We start from the raw sequence: 20,202 nt of genomic DNA on the forward strand, positions 1-20,202 counted from the left end.
GTGACCCTACAACTTCAGCTTCCCAAAATGCTGGGATTACCAGCATGAGCCGCCACATCTGGCTTCAAACAGGCATTGAGCCACCACACCTGATAGTGATTAAAAAATATTACCCAGGGTTGACAAATGTCTGTAGAACTCAATACTCGCATACAGTACTAGTGGGAGTAGAAAATAATTCAGCCTTTTTACAGAGCAGTTTGGCAATAAGCATTAAAATCTTTAAAACTGTGCATATCCTTTGGGTATAACAATTTGACTTGAAATGTATCATAATGCAATAATCATGATGGTGTGCCGAGATTTAACCACTGCATCCCTGCTTGCAGAAACAATGACACAGTCTCAATATTCAAAATTATGGTCTGATTAAAGTGTTTCATAAATTCATCCATACAATAGAATCCATATTTTGTAGTCATTAAAAATCATGTTGAAGAATATACAATGGTATGTGTTTGTGATACAGCAAGGTTATGCACGTGTGCACATGTGTATTATTTTCTTAGGAAAAAGACTCCAGAATGTTCGAACTGGTTACATCCAAATGGTGGAATTTGAGGCTTTTTAAATTTTCTTTTGCCAATCTGAATTTTTTTAGTTTTCTTAACATTAACACACTGCTATTGTAATTTAAAACAAAAATATTTTGGAAAATGTATGGGGTCCCAGTGGATCGATAATTTCTCCCATTTCAGACGTACACTGTTCTCATCCTCACAGAGCCCAGCCCCATGTGGGTCGGCATCGGGAAACCCCACAGAGCTGGGGTAAAGGAGCGTTGCTCGCTCTCCTTCCCCTGAGCCTTTTTAAAGCAGAAGTTGAGGCCTGTTCACAGGTCAGCCTCTCCCATCAAGGCGAGCCTGGAATGGGAGGGGACCTGCTCCGTCACTCCATGGTCAGGTTTGGCCCTTTAGCAGAAGGCCAAAGCTAAGAAGAGCTCCCTGCTAAAGAGGGGAGGGAGGAGTCCCCAGGCAAAGCTGCCTTAACTACAAAATTCACTTCAGGAAGATCTGCAGTCTCTTTAGGAAGCCAAAGCTCTGTGGGCCGTTGAGGAAGCCAAAGCTCTGTGAAGTAACTGCCTCACAAGCAGAGTTTGGCCTGTGTGGACCTGTGGAGCCAAAGAGGGGCGATGCTGACCAGGAGAGGAGCCACTGGAGCCCTGCTGAAGATCTCTTGGCAGCCACGGCCTCTCCACCGTCCCCAGCAGCAGCAGTGCACCTTCAGGCAGCTCCGACTGCTGGACCCTGCAGACTCAGGCCCCGCCCCTCTGCAGCAGGAAGTTTATTGCTCCTGGGAACCCACAGGATGTGAGAGAAAACAACTCCGTGGGACTGGCAGCCTTGGGTTTGGAAGTTGGAGCTGGCACCCACTGGCTTCACTTTCTGGTGTGTAGAGTGGAAGGCAAACCGGCCCGACCTCCCACACATGATGGCATGACACCCATGGGTAATGGGTGGAAAACTGCATTGTAATGTGCTCCATCTGTGTGAGGGATTCATGGTATTAGAATGACTCAGGTGAGCTCTTAAGCTACTTGCTAAGCCCTTAAATGTTTGCTTTTCAGAAAACCAGGATTCCTGAGCCTTGGCCCATTCTTAAATTCGCAGGAGCCACAGACCTTTCACCCCGTGTCTACTGACCAGAGGCCTGATGCTCCTGCCCACATGTCTCCCTGCCCCTCCAACCAGAGGGACTCTGGCCAGTCGCCATCCAGTGACCTGGCATGACCTCCCCAGCCTTTGAGGCAGTGATCAGGATGCCCAGAGAGTCAAATACAGAGATCCAGGGACTGGCACCCCAGCTGTGGGTTCTCAGAGTGGGAACATATGAAGGAGTGAGGAACAAGGAGCCCAGGAACCTGACTCTGCCAGCCCACCCCTCTGTGCCCACGGAGCCCGCTGCTGAGAGCCCAGCATGATCCCAGCCCACCCCTCTGTGTCCACGGAGCCCGCTGCTGAGAGCCCAGCATGATCCCAGCCCACCCCTCTGTGCCCACGGAGCCCGCTGCTGAGAGCCCAGCATGATCCCAGCCCACCCCTCTGTGTCCACGGAGCCCGCTGCTGAGGCCCCAGCATGATCCCAGCCCACCCCTCTGTGTCCACGGAGCCCGCTGCTGAGAGCCCAGCATGATCCCAGCCCACCCCTCTGTGCCCACGGAGCCCGCTGCTGAGGCCCCAGCATGATCCCAGCCCACCCCTCTGTGCCCACGGAGCCCGCTGCTGAGGGCCCAGCATGATCCCAGCCCACCCCTCTGTGCCCACGGAGCCCGCTGCTGAGGGCCCAGCATGATCCCAGCCCACCCCTCTGTGCCCACGGAGCCCGCTGCTGAGGGCCCAGCATGATCCCAGCCCACCCCTCTGTGCCCACGGAGCCCGCTGCTGAGGGCCCAGCATGATCCCAGCCCACCCCTCTGTGCCCACGGAGCCCGCTGCTGAGGGCCCAGCATGATCCCAGCCCACCCCTCTGTGTCCACGGAGCCCGCTGCTGAGGGCCCAGCATGAGGACTGTGCCCAGCCTCTCCCGAGACCCTCACTCACCAGGTACTTGCAGATTTCCTCCAGGACCTACCTGCACATGGTCGCTGAGCGTGGCATGCTGCAATGGCTGGATGAGTGAGGACCAGATGATCACATCAGCCCACGCTGCCAGGACCCTTCCACAGGCCTGTGGGATGAAGAGAGGGAGGCCCCAATCCCACTGCTGTGGCTCTCCAGCCAGGGGGCTGAGTAGAAGCCCCTCCATCATGAAGAGAGTGCAAATGTGCTCAGGGACACCTAGAGGACAATGCCAAAGAGGTGGACGCAGAGCATACGGCCAAGTCTGGGCTCATGGAAAGAGGGCCACGGGGAAGGGGCTCTGCTACCACAAACAAGGGACATGAATCGGCCCTAGGGGTGGCTAGAAAGACAGCCAGCATACCTGGAACACTTCGGCGTTGTTGTCCTGCAAGCTCAGCAGCACTGGGACCAGAAATGTAAAAATTTGTTTCTGGGTAGTGGCTCCAGGCTTTTAATTTTGGAGCTGCTGTAGCGTGTGACCCAGGGTAGAGTTGGCTGAGATCCTCACCAGCTCCCGCTCCTGCCAGGAAGCACAAGTGGAGATGAGAGCCAGCGACTTCCCTGGCCCCGCCTGACCTGGCTTCCCTCCTTCCACATCTTGGTCTCTATGTACAAGGGGCGCCGGCTGCATTGTGCTTAGCTGATGCGTAGATGACACGATGTGTGTATGTGGGGGGTTCCCTCTAGAGCCCTGGAGCTAAGAAGACTGTTGATGAAGGCACAGTGCTAGGGATGAAGGTTATCATTTCCGTTCCACCGTGGACCACATCTGCAGCTCTTAACTTTGTTCTCTACTGTGGATGAGCTCCAGAATGCGAGATTAAAAAAAAAAATACACGTAGTTATACTTGTTATACTGTGAACAAAATGGCTTAAATCTATATATTACCTTGTGTGAATTCATACTGACCATAAACAGCTAAGCCTTGTACACTTTCGTTGAACAAAAATTTATTGAGCACCTACCATGAACCAGGCACAGTCCAAATAACAGGGACATGGTGGGAAATGATGGAGAGCCCCTGAACATAGGAACAGATGCTTTCAGAAGTGGGAGGCCCACATCGTCACACAATGGCTGAACAGGGAGATGAGTCGGGGTCAGCACTTCAATTTAAAGACCACGAGAAAACAAAAACCCATGCATAGGAGCTCAAGACGGGTGAGTGAGCATTCATTCAGTCACCCCCTCCTGCCCCATATCCCTGCCCCACACCCCTAGAAAACAGAGATGACAGTTTTGTTTTGTTTTGTTTTTTGTTTTTGAGACAGAGTTTCACTCTTGTTGCCCAGGCCGGGGTGCAATGGCGTGATCTTAGCTCATCGCAACCTCTACCTCCCGGGTTCAAACGATTCTCCAGCCTCAGCCTCCCGAGTAGTTGAAATTACAGGCATGCACTACCACACCCAGCTAATTTTGTATTTTTAGTAGAGACGGGGTTTCTCCATGTTAGTCAGGCTGGTCTGGAACTCCCAGTCTCAGGTGATCCACCCGCCTCAGCCTCCCAAAGTGCTGGGATTATAGGCCTGAGCCACTGTGCCCGGCTGACAGATATTTTTAAAATTTGTAATGAACCTGAAAGATTAACTGTCCCCCATGCCCTGCCCGCTGAGGACTGGAGTATCCCTGAAAGACGAACAGCAGGCAGATTTGGAACTGAAGCAGAAAGCATAGCACACAGTGAGGGAAAGAAGAACCTGCTACAGGAGGTGGAAGGGGCTCTGGAATGCACTAAGCTCAGGGATTGTGAACACAGGCAGCAGAAGACGACTCTGGGCAACCCTGGATGGTTGTGTGGGGCGGCAGTTCAGCCGCACAGTTTCATTTGCCTCCATCCCGCCCTCCCAATATCCCCCTTAGCAAGTGGCAAGCAGCAGGGGCAGGTAGCACCCCACTGAAGCAGGGAGCATGGCATCAAGATCAAAGACACAGGGCGGTTCCCTGGGTATGTGACAACACCCTGGAGAAGCAGGAGCCCCAGGGTGAGAACACTGGATAGTATCACATTCAGCCGTCCACAGATCTCTGGATGCTCCCCAGCCGTTACTGAAACAGGCTGCAGTCATGGGTGTTGCTGTCACACAGGGCCAGCCAAGAAACTCTAGCATAGAAATGCTAGAAATCACTATCAAGGATCGGTATATATTTAGGAAAACCAGCACTACAGATGAAAGGAAACATTCAAGAAACAAAACACCCAGCATCCAGCCGGGCACAGTGGCTCACGCCTATTATCCCAGCACTTTTGGAGGCAGAGGCACGGGATTGCTGGAGCCCAGGAGTTCAAGACCAGACTGGGCAGCATGGTGAGTCCCCATCTCTACAAAAATATTCAAAATTAGCCAGGCATGGCGATGTGTGCCTGTAGTACCACAACTTGGGAGGCTGAGGTGGGAGGATCATGAGCCTGGGAGGTCAAGGCCACCGTGAGTCATGATCTTGCCACTGCAGTCCAGCCTGGGTGACAGATCCAGACCCTGTTTCAGAACAAGCAAAACCAAAAGAAAACCCACCATCCAAGGATGGAGTTAATAATAAAATCTGAACAAAACTTTAGAGAAAGTATTATTGAATCCCCAGAAACTTTTTTTTAAAAGATACTGAGTTCAGTTCCTAAAGTGCTTAGAAATTCAAATTTTGAAGTTATATATAAATCAATAAGTAAATCAATACAGGCACTGGTCAGGAAATATCTCCACAGAATAATGAAATAACTATCAAGATACCACAATGTCATCCAGAAGAGAAAAATATACAGTATCTTCTTCATTAGAAAAACAAAAAGTTAAATGAAAATTCAATAGGTGGGTTGAACAGCAGAATAACCACAACTAAAGGGTGAATTCGTTAAAAGTGAATCAGCCCAGAAATTCTTCCAAGTAGACAAAGAAATGGGAAATATGAAAGAGAAATTAAGAAACATAGAGAATAAATCCAAATAGTTTCCAAAAATGGAACAGGCAGAAGAGAAAAGAGGACATGTGAACCAAAATAGTAGAAGAACGTTTCACAGATGATGAGACCAGTAAGCTTTGCCTGGTGCCTTGCCTCCCTCCACATGACTGGATGAATGGCAAAGCAGCACCCAGCACCCGGATCTGAGGGCCCCTGTGGGGCAGCTCTTTCCATTTCCCCAGGTGACCTCTGTGTAGGTGATGCCCACTTAGTACTTCTCACTCGGACTATAGTTCCTGACTTCCAAATCCAGCAATACGGAAGATAACAACCTTCCTGCTCTAAACACCTTCGTATACTAGATAAAATATTATATATATGCATAGTTGAGCTTGCAGGAGGGTAACAGAAATCTCTAGGGACCAAAACCAAAAAGTTTGCTGACACTCCACCTGCCCTAGGGGTTGGAGCATTTTACTGGTCCCAATAACCCCTAGGGGCATGGGTTGTAATATCTCCTGGGATCCACAGCCTGCAGCCACACAACCAGAAACTGAGGTGTATGCACCAGGATACAGAGAGAGCTCTGAGAGAAACCCTCCAGGTAACACCCAAGGAGCCAGGAAACACTTCACAATGTTCGAAGGAAGTGAAGAAATCCCTCATTTCTTTTCCTCTCGGTCTCTCAGGCCTTATCCCCCAGGCAGGCCCCATGGGAGCCTGTAGAAGCCAAAACTCTGAGGGAGGGAAGCCTTCCTCTCCATTTGCAGGCACTGTGGCCCCAAGAGGATAAGGAAAACTCCCATTGCTTTATTTCTTCTCTGCCACCTGCCACTTAGCACCAGATGTGGGGACAGTCACAGAAGTGCCTGGCATTGTGGGGTAACAAAAGCCCCAGCTTTCTGGCCACTGAAGAAGAGGAGCCCCAGGGAACTGTAAAGTACCAGGGAGGCTGCAGAGAGGAGGCAACTGAGGAAAGTGATCCTATAAAGGTGTTTATGAACTCCCGAGCTCACTATATGCCCAGGTCTGACCCTGACCAGCATGCCATAGACAATGAGAACTGAACTACAGGATGGACTACCAACCAGGTCCCAGGTTGGCCACTGGTGGCCCAAATGCACAATAGCAGAGGCTTCGAACCAAGAACTGGCATTGGACTAACAACCCACGGACGGCTGACCAGATTGGCAGCCTCAAGGTAAATAAGTCAATTGTCTGCTAAAATTACCAGGACACTCTTGGAAGACTCAGAGCCACATAATATCATCTTCATAATGTCTATGACTCAGTCCAGAATCACTCAGCATGCAAAGGACCAGGAACATTTCATCGCACATGGGAAGACAATGAACATGCTGAAGTCAAGGGAAAATAGATTTAAATTATGTAATAAAAACTTTAAAGCGGTTACCATGCAAAGTGTTCCAGAAAGCCATGGTGAACACTCTTGAAATAACAGAAATAGTCTCAGCAAAGAAATAGAAGACATACAGAAAAACTGTGGAAAGCTTTAGAACTGAACAATATAAGCTTGGGTAGGCTCCGTAGTAAAATGGAGATGGCAGAGGAAAGAATCAGTGAACTTGAAGACAGATCAATAAAAATGATCCAATCTGAACAAAGAGAAAAACGATTCGAAACCAAAAGTATCTTGTGACCTGAGACCATAACAAAAGGTGTAACATTTGTGTCAGGAGAGTCCTAAAAGAAGAGAAAGGGCATGGTGGGGCTGAACAAAACGATTCTAGAAATAGTAGTAAGAACTTTCCAAGTTTGGTGAAAGGTATTAATTTAGGGATTCAAGTTGCTCAGTGAACCTCAAACAGATGAAAACCAAGGAAATGTATGCCTGGAAGCATCATAAACTACTGAAAACAGAGACAAATACAAGGCCAAATAAAGGCACTTTCAAAGACTAAAAATGTTTACTACTAAGAGACCCTCACTGAAGGAACCACAAAGGAAAGAAAAACAAAATAAATCTAAAAGGGAGGAAAGAGCTGGAAGAAAGAAAAATAAGCCAAGAAATTTGTAAGCATGTGGGTAAATCTACACTGGTATTAACTGTATAAAATCATGACAATCATGAAGACAATGACATAAAGAGCAAATTTACAGATTAAATACAAAGGTGGAGCTAAAATACTGGGCAACATTAGTATATAACGTGGGAAGCTGTGATCAGAATTCAAGCATTCTAAGGTACGTGGATTATATCATTTGGAGGGAGGAAAAAGATATTATCTTCAGACTTAGTGAAGTCAAGTACAGTATACATGGTAAATTTTAAACATAACAGAAAGATAGGTGAGTTTGATATTGGCCTTGCCACCAGCCGGTGTCCAGAGTCATAGAGGAGATGAGACCAATACAAAAACAATTGAAATCCAAGGCTCACAAGTTGAGACAGTTATAGACACCAGAGCTGGAGTCCCATAAACCTGTGTTTCAGGGATGTCAGGTCCTTCCCAGCTCTAACCTTGTGTCACCTGCAAGGAAGATGAGATGTGAGGAGGAGTGGGACAGGTCTGGTCAGTTCAACTTTCTGAGTCTTACGTTTCTCTTGCCGTGAGGACCCTGGGATCCTAAGGCTTCTGTGTGCGGTTTGGGAGGCGGGTAGAGCCACTTGTTCTCTCCCTGCTTCACTCCATGAGTGGCATCTGCAGAATAAGATCCTTCGAGTCAGAACCCTCTTCATATCAGTCAGTTGGCTTCTTATTTGGGTAGCTCCTCCAGAAAATTCTGGTGAGTCAGTGGACGAGTGTGTGCTCCATTGTGTAGAGTAAGAAATGCATTTGGGACGTGTCCTGTGCTCAGCTTCGAGTAGCCAAGTCTCCTTTCTTCCGTCCCTTGGTGACCTAAGCCTGGCACCACAGTGCCTTGCTCTAACCCAGTATCCTCAGCTCAGCCCATATTGTGTTCAACTGATCCTAGGGACCTGGGCACATACATCATTAATCAGCAGACGCAGCTGCCTGGCAATGTCGCAGAAGAGCATTTTAATGTCCCTGCCCTGCACATGGCAGAGGATGTTGCACAGGTTCTTCACTGCCTGCGGTGCCTCTCACACTCAGTCTCCAAATTCCCCCTCATTCTTCAAAATGCAGCACAGACATCCCTTTCTCAAGAAGCCTCCCTTGTCCCTTGCCTCATCTCTAACCCAAGCCCCTCCCCACTGACCTCCTGTACCCATGCATACATCCCCCTTCTCCCTACCACATGTCAATCTCAGCTGTATCTCTCCCCTTCTAGACAGTAGCTTTCTGGGAACAGTGAGGAATGTCAGTCATGGTTGCATCTCTCGCAGCCATCACAAACCCCAACACATGTCAATGCTTAAATTGTGTTGTTCACCCTTGCACTGACCTCTTTACAGTGCCTTGCCTAAGACGTTCTTTTCGTGAGGAGAAAACTACACGTCCTTGGGCACACCTGCCATGACATCTTCTGATTTTTATAGGGACTTGTGTACAGGGTGGCTCAGCACATTCAGTCTTCCAATTGCTATGCTCTGTTATCTACATCTAGAGCTAAACTTTTTAGTTTCAGCCTCTCTGCATAATCTCCTTTTTATTTTTGAGACAGGGTCTCACTCTGTCCCCCAGGCTGCAGTGCAGTGGCACTATCATGGCTCACTGCAGCATAGACCTCCCCGGTTCAAGTGATCCTCCTACCTCAGCCTCCCAAAGTGCTATGATTACAGGCATGAGCCACCACACCAGGCCCATAAGTGGTGCTGTCCAGTGAGAAGAATTAGGAGAATGAAGAATCCATAGAGCACTCCCACCCACTGCTGTCCCTGTTCTCTAATCAAACTAATGCTTCCGTCTCAGGCATCCGTACCCTGGCAGGGGATGTGTTTCTCCCCTGCCACCAGGAAGCTCCTTGGAGGCAGTTTGTGGAGACGTGATTTATCCCACAGCTTCCTGATGACCCTTTCTGGGTTGTTGTACCTAACAATCATTAGGACCAAAATACACATCTCCTCCAGTTCTCCTTGTGGCTTTTGGAAAGGCAAGGTTCTGAGGCTCATACCCAAGAAAAGTCCCCCAGCATCTGAGAATCAGCTTTGGTCATTAAGTGATTCTCCCCTATCAGGAGGGCAGAGACTCACTTACCTCAACCTCCCACCCCATCCAACATACACCTTCCCAGTGATGGAGGGAAAGAGGTCTCTAGAGGGTGCAAGAGGACAAGAGGAAGGGACCTGTTCTTAGTCTGCGAAGTCTCTGGCTTATGTGTCGGGGTGAGGGTGGGGACCAGAGTTTCCGGAGCACAGAGCTTCTCCTGAAGCTGTGAGTAAACCATCAGGAAGAAGTTGTGGAAGCAACTTTGGAAATTCCCTGGGACCTCAGAGGTCTAGGTCAGAAGACATGTGTGCCAAGGGAAGGCAGGGAAACCTACTCATAGGTGGTAGGTAGCCAAGAAAATAAAACAGCAGATTAAGCCAGTGTCAGGAAGGTAAGTACACACGTGTGTGGACGGACAGGCAGGTAGATGACATGAATACTTGGTCTAAAGGTGTGCAGGGCTGGGCGCTGTGGCTCACACCTGCAATTCGAACACTTTGGGAGGGAGATCACTTGAGGTCAGGGGTTCGAGACCAGTCTAACCAACATGGTGAAACCCTGTCTCCACTGAAAATACAAAAATTAGCCAGGTGTGGTGGCAGGTGCCTATAATCCCAGCTACTCAGGAGGCTGAGCCAGGAGAATTGCCTGAACACTTTGGAAACAATGTCACAAGCTGTAGATATAGTCCATGGTAGAACTGAAATGATGACTTTATTTCCTAGCACTGTGCCTTCAGCAACAGGCTTCTTAGCTCCAGGTCTTTAGAGAGAACCCCTCACATACACACATCATGCACAGTGCAGCCGGCGCCCCTTGCACACGGAGACCAAGACGTGGAAGGAGGAAAGCCAGGTCAGGCAGGGCCAGGGAAGCCGCTGCCTCTCATCTTTGCTTTGTGCTTCCTGGCAGGAGTGGGAGCAGGTGAGGATCTCAGCCACCTCTGCTGTGGGCCACATGCTGCAGAAACTAAAAGAGTATAAGCCTGGAGGCATCACCCCCCAAAATTTTTTCACACTTCTGATCCCATTGGTGCTCAGCATTCAGGAAAATAACATGGAAGTGCTCCAGATACTCTGGCTGTCACTTGTCTGGCCACTGCCAGGCCTGATATGTGTCCCCTTTCCTCGAGAGCAAGGCCCCTTCCCTGTGGCCATTTCCGTGAGCCCGGCCTTGCCTGTAGGCTCTACGTTCACCTCTTTGACATTGTCCTCTGGGTGACTCTGAACACATCTGCCCTGTCTTTATGGCGGAAGGGCTTCCGCTCAGCCCCCTGGCTGGAGAGTCACAGGAGTGGGTTTGGGGCCTCCCTTCTCTCCATCCCATAGGCCTGTGGAAAGGCCCTGGCAGTGTCGGCTGATGTGATTGGCTGGTCCTCACTCATCCAGTCACTGCAGCATGCCACACTCAGCGACCACATGCAGCTGTAGCATGCCACACTCAGCGACCACATGCAGGTTCTGGAGGAAATCTGCAAGTACCTGGTGAGTGAGGGTCTCAGGGGAGGCTGGGCACAGTCCCCATGCTGGGGCCTCAGCAGCAGGCTCCGTGGGCACAGAGGGGTGGGCTGGCGGAGACAGGTTCCTGGGCTCCTTGTTTCTCACTCCTTCACGTGAGCCCACTCTTGAGAACCCACAGCTGGGGTGCCAGTCCCTTGTTCTCAGTATTTGACTCTCTGGGCATCCAGATCACTGCCTCAAAGGCTGGGGAGGTCATGCCAGGTCGCTGGATGGCGACTGGCCAGAGGTCTTCTGGTTGGAGGGGCAGGGAGACATGTGGGCAGGAGCATCAGGCCTCTGGTCAGTAGACATGGGGTGAAGGGTCTGTGGCTCCTGAAAATTCAAGAACAGGCCAGGGCTCAGGAATCCCTGTTGAAAAGCAAACATTTAAGGGCTAAGAAAGTAGGTGAAGAGCTCACATGAGTCATTCTAATATAATCAATCCCTCACATAGGAGGAGCACTTTACAAAGCACTTTTCCATTTGTTACCCACAGGCGCTTGTCATGGTGTGTGGGAGGTTGGGCGGGTTTGCCTTCTACTCTATACTTAAGAAAGTGAAGCCAGTTGGTGCCAGGTCCGACATTCAAATCCAAGGCTCAGCCCCACGGAGTTGTTTTCTCTCACATCCTGTGGATTCCCTCCTGCTGCAGAGGCGCGGGCTCTGAGTCTGCAGGGTCCAGCAGTCGGAGCTGCCTGAAGGTGCACTGCTGCTTCTGGGGACGGCGGAGAGGCCGTGGCTGCCAAGAGATCTTCAGCAGGGCTCCCAGTGGCTCCTCTCCTGGTCAGCACCGCCCCTCTTTGGCTCCACACAGGCCAAACTTAGCTTGTAGAGCAGTTACTTTACAGAGCTTTATCTTCCTAAACAGCCCACAAGTCTCCCTGAGGACGGCTGCAGTGAATTTTATAGGTAGGGCGGCTGCTCCTGGGGACTCCTCCTTCCCCTATTCAGCAGGGGAGCCCTCCTTGGCCTGAGCAGCTCCTTCTGGAAAGCCTTTGGTGCTAAGCCCATTCCCCCAAAGAAGCATATATTTAATTCCATCTGCAGTTCATTTCATGAAACACAGAGAAACAAATGGCTTCAAAGGCTAAATAAATCATCCTGAACTGGTTGGCAGGAAGAATCATATCTTCGATTCACCAATAAATAAAATCAATGAAATATAAAGAATAAAAAATACACTGCCACACTGGTGGGGCAGGAGGGTAAAGTCACGCCCCTCACAATAGGTAATGTCTATAAAAGGACAACCGAGGCCCAAAGTTCACCCGCAAAAGGTGGGTCTGTCTCAACACCAGCTGCCAATCACTGTGAACCTTTGGAACTGGGGCTGGAAGAAGCTTGCCCGGATGTCAGTGAGACCACATAGCAGATGGAGGGAGCTACGTGTCAGAGAAATCCCAGCCACTAGGAGCAGCAGCGCTCAGCAGCACCTCAGGCAGACGTTTCTGCTCTTGTGCAAAGAACAGAGCAATCCATTCAAGTTCACAGGGGCAGGCAGCACTTGAAAAGGTGGGGGACGAGTTGCAGGGCAGAATTTTCCAGGGAAGCCTTCCTGGGGGAGTGGGAGAGCCCAGCAGAGTTTAGAAGGAGGGAGGGGCACTATCTGGGCAATCCTCTGTCTCTCTCTTCTCCTCAGGCACGGTTCAGGAAGACCCTAGAGTTTCACGGCAGGCTCATGAGAGCTTTCAGAACTGAGACCACACACAGATAGATCCAGGCCTGCTTGGAGGTCAGTGGGATGAGGCCCTTGAAAGTCGGTGTATTGGGTTCCTAGGGCTCCCTCACTTAAAACAACAGACATTTGTTCTCTCAGTTGAGAAGGCTAGAAGTGCAAAATCAAGGTGTTGGCGGGGTGACTTTCTACTGGAGGCTCTGAGGGAGAAGCAGTTCCATGGCTGTATTCTGGCTTCACATTTAAAACATGAGAGGACTAGACATGGAATAAGCTCCCTGAGAAACAGGGATGAGAGGGGACTCAGTGCTGTGAGGAGGCATTAGCTTTACTCAAAAGCAAGGCCCTTTCCCACGGCTGTAGAAGGAGAGGCTGCCGGGACTGCAGAGGGAGGCTAGAAAGTGCAAACGTTCCCCCCACATAAGCAAGATGTTAAGGTGGTGCTTTAGATAGGTCCAAGGGTTGAGGCTCTCCAGGCCTTGCTGGAATTCTGTCCAGTCTTCTAAAGAAGGCTGAAGTTCTTGTGTTTGCCCATTTAAATTAAGAACTTTGTTTTGTAATTCACCAATATCAAAGGTGACGTTGGATGTGAAAGCTCCCTGCAAATGGTCTCACACAAGGTCCCATGGATACTCACTTTGGTTATATTCTAAGTTGGTTACACAAATATGAGTGTGATTAAAATGACAATGCAATTGCTGCTGCAACTGCAAGCTTTGTACTTGTTCTCCGAACCATAGGACCACGGATTTCAACATTGCCACTTCAGTTTGTAACTCAGTGTTCATTCTGCTCTGAAGTAGCCACGCTCGGTTGGCTGTGCGCGTCCAGTTCTCCACATACTGAGCTGTTTGAAGAGAAATGTGCAGAGCTACACAGGACATCACAACAGAAGTTAGTAGTGTGACCAAGGAAACAGTAGCAAAAATTATCATGCCTAAGTCTCCATGGACACGATGAGTAAGCTAAGTTAGAAGAAGTTTCACAAAATGCAAAGCAGGTGTGGCAGCCCAAGGCACCGACAGATTAACAGAATCCATAGCCCAGGGATGCCACCTAAAATCATCAAAGCAGAGATATTATGTGTTTGTATTTTTTGTTGTTGTTGTTTATTTCAATTTCATTTAGTTCTGGTATGATCTTGGTTATTTCCTTTCTTCTTCTGGGTTTGAGTTTGGTTTGTTCTTGTTTCTGTAGTTCCTTGACGTGTAACCTTAGATTGTCTGTTTGTGCTCTTTCAGGCTTTTGACATGGGCATTTAGGGCTATGAACTTTCCTCTTAGCACCACCTTAGCTGTATCCCAGAGGTTTTGATAAGTTGTGTTGTTATTGTCATTCGGTTTGAAGAATTTTTAAATTTCCATCTTGATTTCATTTTTGACCCAATGATCATCCAGGAGCAGGTTATTTAATTGCCATGTATTTGTGTGGTTTTGAAGTACCTTTTGGAGTTGATTTCCAGTTTTATTCCACTGTGATCTGAGAGAGTGCTTGATATAATTTCAATCTTCTTAAATTTATTGAGGCTCATTTTATGGACTATCATATGGTCTATCTTGGAAAAAGTTCCATGTACTCTTGAATAGAATGTGTATTCTGTGGTTGTTGGATGAAATGTTATGTATAGATCTGTTAAGTCCATTTGTCCCAAGGTATAGTTTAAATCTATTGTTTCTTTGTTGACTTTCTGTCTTGATGACCTGTCTACTGCTGTCAGTGGAGTACTGAAGTCCACCACTATTATTGTGTTGCTGTTTATCTCATTTCTTAGGTCTATTAGTAATTGCTTTATAAATTTGGGAGCTCCAGTGTTAGGTGCATATATGTTTAGGATTGTGATATTTTCCTGTGGGACAAGGCCTTTTACCATTATATAATGTCCCTCTTTGTCTCTTTTAACTGCTGTTGCTTTAAAGTTTGTTTTGTCTGGTATAAGAATAGCAACCCCTGCTTGCTTTTGGTGTCCATTTGCATGAAATGCCTTGTTCCACCCGTTTACTTTAACTTTATGTGAGTCCTTATGTGTTAGATGAGTCTCCTGAAAGCAGCAGATAGTTGGTTGGTGAGTTCTTATCCATGCTGTGGTTCTGTATCTTTTAAGTGGAGCATTTAGGCCATTTCCATTCAATGTTAGTATTGAAATGTGAGGTACTGTTGCATTCATCGTGCTCTTTGTTGCCTGTCTACTTTGTTTATTTTTGGTTTTTTGTTTTTGCTTTTTAACTTGTATTTTTGTTTTATAGGGCCTTTGTGATTTATGCTTTAAAGACGTTCTGTTTTGATGTGTTTCCAGGATTTGTTTCAAGATTTAGAGCTCCTTTTAGCAGTTCTTATAGTGATGGCTTGGTAATGACAAATTCTCTCAGCATTTGTTTGTCTGAAAATAGCTGTATCTTTCCTTGACTTATGATGCTTAGTTTCGCTGGATACAAAATTCTTGGCTGATAATTGTTTTGTTTGGGGAGGCTGAAGATAGGGCCTCAATCCCTTTTAGCTTGTAGGGTTTCTGCTGAGAAATCTGCTGTTAATCTGATAGGCTTTCCTTTATAGGTTAGGTTACCTGGTGCTTCTGTCTCATAGCTCTTAAGATTCTTTCCTTCATCTCAACTTTGGATAACCTGATGACAATGTGGTTAGGTGAAGATCTTTTTGCAATGAATTTCCCAAATTTGTGCTTCTTATATTTGCGTGTCTAGGTCTCTAGCAAGGCCAGGGAAGTTTTTCTCAATTATTCCCTCAAATATGTTTCCCAAGCATTTAAAATTGTCTTCTTCATCAGGAACATTGATTATTCTTAGGTTTGGTCATTTAACATAATACCAGACATCTTGGAGGTTTTGTTCATATTTACTTATTCTTTTTCTTTGTCTTTGATGGATTGGATTAATTTAAATACCTTGTCTTCGAGCTCCAAATTTCTTCCTTCCACTTGTTCAATTCTATTGCTGAGATGTTCCAGAGCATTTTGCATTTCTAAAAGTGTGTCCAAATTTTCCTGAATTTTTTTTATTGATTTTCTTTAAGCTATCTATTTCCTTGAATATTTCTCCCTTCACTTCTTGTATCATTTTTTTGATTTCTTTGCATTGGCCTTCGCCTTTCTCTGGTCTCTCCCTGATTAGCTTAATAACTAACTTCCTGAATTCTTTTTCAGGTAAATCAGGGATTTCTTCTTGGTTTGGATCCATTGCTAGTGAACTAGTGTGAGTTTTGAGGGGGTGTTGATGAGTCTTGTTTTGTCATATTACCAGGATTGTTTTCTGGTTCCTTCTCATTTGGGTAGGCTCTGTCAGAGGGAAAGTCTAGAGCTGACAGTTATTGTTCAGACTTTTTTGTCCCACAGGGTGTTCCCTTGATGTAGTGCTCTCCCTCTTTTCCTGTGGATGTGGCTTCCTGTGAGCCAAATTGCAGTGATTGTTGCCTCTCTTCGGCGTCTAGCCACTCAGTGAGTCTACCCAGCTCTGGGCTGGTACTGGGGGTTGTCTGCACAGAGTCCTGTGATGTGAGCCATGTGTGGGTCTCTCAGCCATGGATACCAGCATCTGTTCCAGTGGAGGTAGTGGAAGGTGCAATGGACTCTGAAGGACCTTAGCTTTAGGGGTTTAATACTCTTTTTTTGTGATGGTTGGCCTTCTGCCAAGAGGTGGCACTTTCTGAAAAGCATCAACTGTAGTAGTGTGGAGAGGGACCAGTGGTGGGCAGGGGCCCTAGAACTCCCTAGATTATATGCCCTTTGTCTTCCGCCACCAGGGTGGATAGGGAAGGACCATCGGGTGAGGGCAGGGCTAGGTGTGTCTGAGCTCAGACTCCCCATGGGTGGGTCTTGCTGTGGCTGCTGTGCGGGATGAGGGTGAGATCCCTGGGTCACTGGAGTTGTGTACCTAGAAGGATTAAGGCTGCCTCTGCTGAGTCATGCAGGTTGTCAGGAAAGTGGGGGAAAGCTGGCAGTCACAGGCCTCACCCAGCTCCCATGCAAACGGAAGGGTTGGTCTCACTCCTGCCACGCCCCCTGCCACCAACAGCCCCAAGTCTGTTTCCAGGTGGAGGGCAAGTTGGGCTTGAAAACTTGCCCAGGACTTTCCACCTCCCAGCTGTAAAAGAAAAGGACTTGAGTTATTCCCACGTCTGTGAAGTCTGCAAGCTGGATTCGCGCCCTTCCCTGAGTTCTTGCCAGGAGGCTTCTTACCCCGTTCAAATTGTTACAAAGTTCAGCTAGAGAAGTCCCCCTTCCTGTGCAGTTTTATCTCCTGCTCCTCCGCCACCCTCCTGATGGATCCCTGTGGGTACCAGCAGGAATGGGCTGCTTGGGGATCCAGCGAGCTCCCAGGGCTTTCTGCTGCTTCCTCTACCCCTGTATTTTGCTTGGCTCAGCTCTCTAACTTGACTCAGCTCCAGGTAAAGTCGGAAACCTCTCCCGCAAACAGACCACCAGCTTCCCCAGCGGGACTGTGTGTTCGGGAAAGGAGGGTCTCCCTTTCCCACTTCCGCACTGGGGCACTCACAGTATTTGAGGGTCTCCTGGGTCCTACAGGAGCAGTCGGCTTCCTTCAGAGGGTCTGTGGGTCCTCTCAGAACTGCTAGTTTGTTCTTGCAGTCAATCTGGAGCTAAAATTCACAATGCAAGCCTCCGCATGCTGCTCTGTCTGGAGCTGCAATCTAGTCCTGCCTCTTGTCTGTCCTGATCCCTCCACGAAAGCTTCCAGTTTTTATATAATCTATGTAAAATTTCAATTGAATTCATGCATTGCTACAAATCAGTTTCTTCTAATCTGCACTGTGTGGAGGGAAAGCACTCTCTTGGATGTGAATGGAAACAATAGGAAAAGTTGTAAATAAAACTTAGTAGGGAAATAATGAGAAAATGTAGCTCCCACCTTCCCTTTTCCTTTTTTCTGTAATAGCTCCTGTGTATTTTAGCATGGAATTTTGGTGTGGTGGGCGGTTTAGAAAAATAAGTGCACTAGTTTAGGTGATTTGCAGATTTTATAAAAGAGTTGAAATGAAGTCAGACATGAATGCGAATGGGAGACATTTCTCCAGGGGTCTCTTGTTCCTTCACATATTGCAAGCAGCAGAGCTGGCTGTCCTCGCTCTAGATAATCTTTTCAAGGATGTTTGCATTGAGATCTGCCTTGGAAAACAGAGGTAGTGTCTGCCTCCAAAGGAAAGAGCTGGTTCGTTTGCTGTTCTCTACAATAAAGATCGTGTTTTCCTCTAGGCAAAGCTCAGCAGGTTTACTTACAGCCCATAATAAAAGATTGGGGTTTCCTAAATACAGGGCTCCTCTCGTGTAACATACCCTGTATATGGAGTTGTCACCTGGCCCTGCTTGTCTCCCATGTAGGAATTGGGGCTTGGGGAACCAGCACAAAAAAATGATGGTGCTCAGGCTACTGCTATTGCTATGAGTAGTTAACCACCCTTTATCTCTAACCCAGGAGTCTCGCGTCTTCTGCCAGCGTCCTGAAACTATGGCAGACTCACTTGTTAACTTCGCAAATAAGGTCAAATTTCAGGACTTTCATAGCTCCTGACAGTCGCCATGTAATAGAGGATTAAAAGACAAGCTCAGCTCTTGTTCCAGTCAGCCTCATTCCTCTGCCTACAATATAAAATCACCCAATCACATTCTTCTTTTAAATTGAACAGTCCTTACGTGGTTAAGGAAAGGAGAAGTTCATTGTAAGGAATGTTTACATCTTGTATAGAATTCCTGCAAGTGTAATGTTTCAAAAGGTTTTCCTGTGGCTGAAGTACACTTACTCTGTGTACCTCTAGAGAAATGAACTTACAAACTGAAAATTTTCAGCTTGGTATATACAAAAACACACATTTTCACAATTAGATCTATCCCAAAGAGAATAAATTTTGAGGTAATAAGCTCACTGCTGGCTTAGATGATCACTTATGGGACCTCTAATGGGGCAGGGATCAGACTAGATGTGTACGAAGATCTCTTCCAATTGAAGCCGCTACTGTGGAGGATGTTGTTTTCAGTGGACTCTCTAACCAGGTTTATTTTCATACCAAGAAATGAAGAAAGTGAGCTAGGGGATTCAGCTGGGACTCAGAAGACTGCACTTGATAGACTCATCATGAGATGAAGATCTCGTGCTTAGTGTGGCAGAAACTCATCAAGCCTAGCTCACTTTGGAGTAAGTTGGTGCTGGAGAATGAATTCATGCTAACCAAATTCACCAAGAGCCTGATTTACAAACTAGAGAGCCAAGGCCTTAAGTTTACAGCAAAAGACAAACTTCCAATGACTATAGTTTTCTTGTCCAATGTCTAAGGCACCCTCCCCTCTCCACCTGCTGTGTACAAGGGAGAAACAACCACTCCACACCCGACTGAACATTTTCTCACCTTATCACTGTAGCAGAAACTGGCTACTCTTCCCCCTGGGTAGACAGCCAGGCTGTATTTCCCTGCTGCCCCTGCAGTGAGAGGTGGCCATCGGAGCCAGCGCTGGCCAATGGACTCTGCACTGGAGTGACACATGCTGCTTCCAGGCCTGTGCCTCAAACCTCCCACATGTCCTCTGTCTGCTCTTCTCACTTCCAAGGAGCACAGCCATCATGGAAGCCCCAGATTAGCAATGGCAGATTGGGAGGCACAGATGGGAGGAACCTGGGTCCCTGACTCAAAGCATCATGGATTTGGACTTCCCATTATTGAGAGATAAGCTTCCATTGTGTTTAAGCCTTTATATGAGTATTTGTGTATAGTTTGTTATAGCAACTGCCATCTTTTCATTGAAACACTCATGCTGCCTCCTGTCCCTGGAATGCTTGTAACCCTGCCCTGCTTCACCAGGGTGACTCCCACTTGGCCTTTAAGTTCATCTCTGCCGTCACACCCTCCAGAAAGCCTTCTCCGAGCACCCCAAGCCCTCCACCAACAGTTCGGTGTCTCCAGCAGATGCTGCACAGCTGGCTGCCCTCTGCCTGCCCTCCCCTTCTTCCTCTTAGAATCCCAAGACTCCCGTGCGGCTAGAAGCAGTCGTGTGATCCAGTGCCGGTCAATAAGATGTAAGAGGAAGCCTCTGGGTAGAGATTCGTAGGAATCTCCTTTCAAAAAGGAAGAGATTGAGCTCATTTCTGCCTTTTACCTTTTTTCTCTGTGCTTGCCTGCTTCCCTCCTGGGACTCCGATGCAGCACCTGCGAATGGGCATGCGTGTTACAACTCTTCGGCTGAAACCCACATGCTCAGGCAGAGTGGAAGGAAGTCCTGGGTTCCCGAAGGCATCATGGAGCCGCCACGTCAGCCCTGTGCTACCGACCTCCCTTCTCCTGTTGTGTGGAGAATATGAACCCTGGTGCTTGAGCCCTGTGGTCCGGTTGCTCTCGGGCACAGCTGAAAGTAATCTTAACTAGACGAGCTCCTCTGTGAGTGCTCCCAGGCACCCAGTTCCCCTCCACAGTGCCTGTCAAAACACCCATTGCACTCACATCATCTGGTTGTGTGTCTGTTTCCCTGGCTTGTTGAAGGCACGGG

At 47.9% G+C, this 20,202-nt stretch overlaps 1 protein-coding gene across 1 annotated transcript in view; it reads left to right on the forward strand.

Annotated features, from left to right (window-relative positions):
• LOC722294 (ovostatin-like) overlaps positions 1–20,202 on the forward strand; it is a 149,865-nt gene that overhangs the window by 30,155 nt on the left and 99,508 nt on the right. The window lies entirely within an intron of this gene.

The sequence above is a fragment of the Macaca mulatta genome, chromosome 11, assembly GCF_049350105.2.
Source record: "Macaca mulatta isolate MMU2019108-1 chromosome 11, T2T-MMU8v2.0, whole genome shotgun sequence".
Lineage (NCBI taxonomy): Eukaryota > Metazoa > Chordata > Mammalia > Primates > Cercopithecidae > Macaca > Macaca mulatta.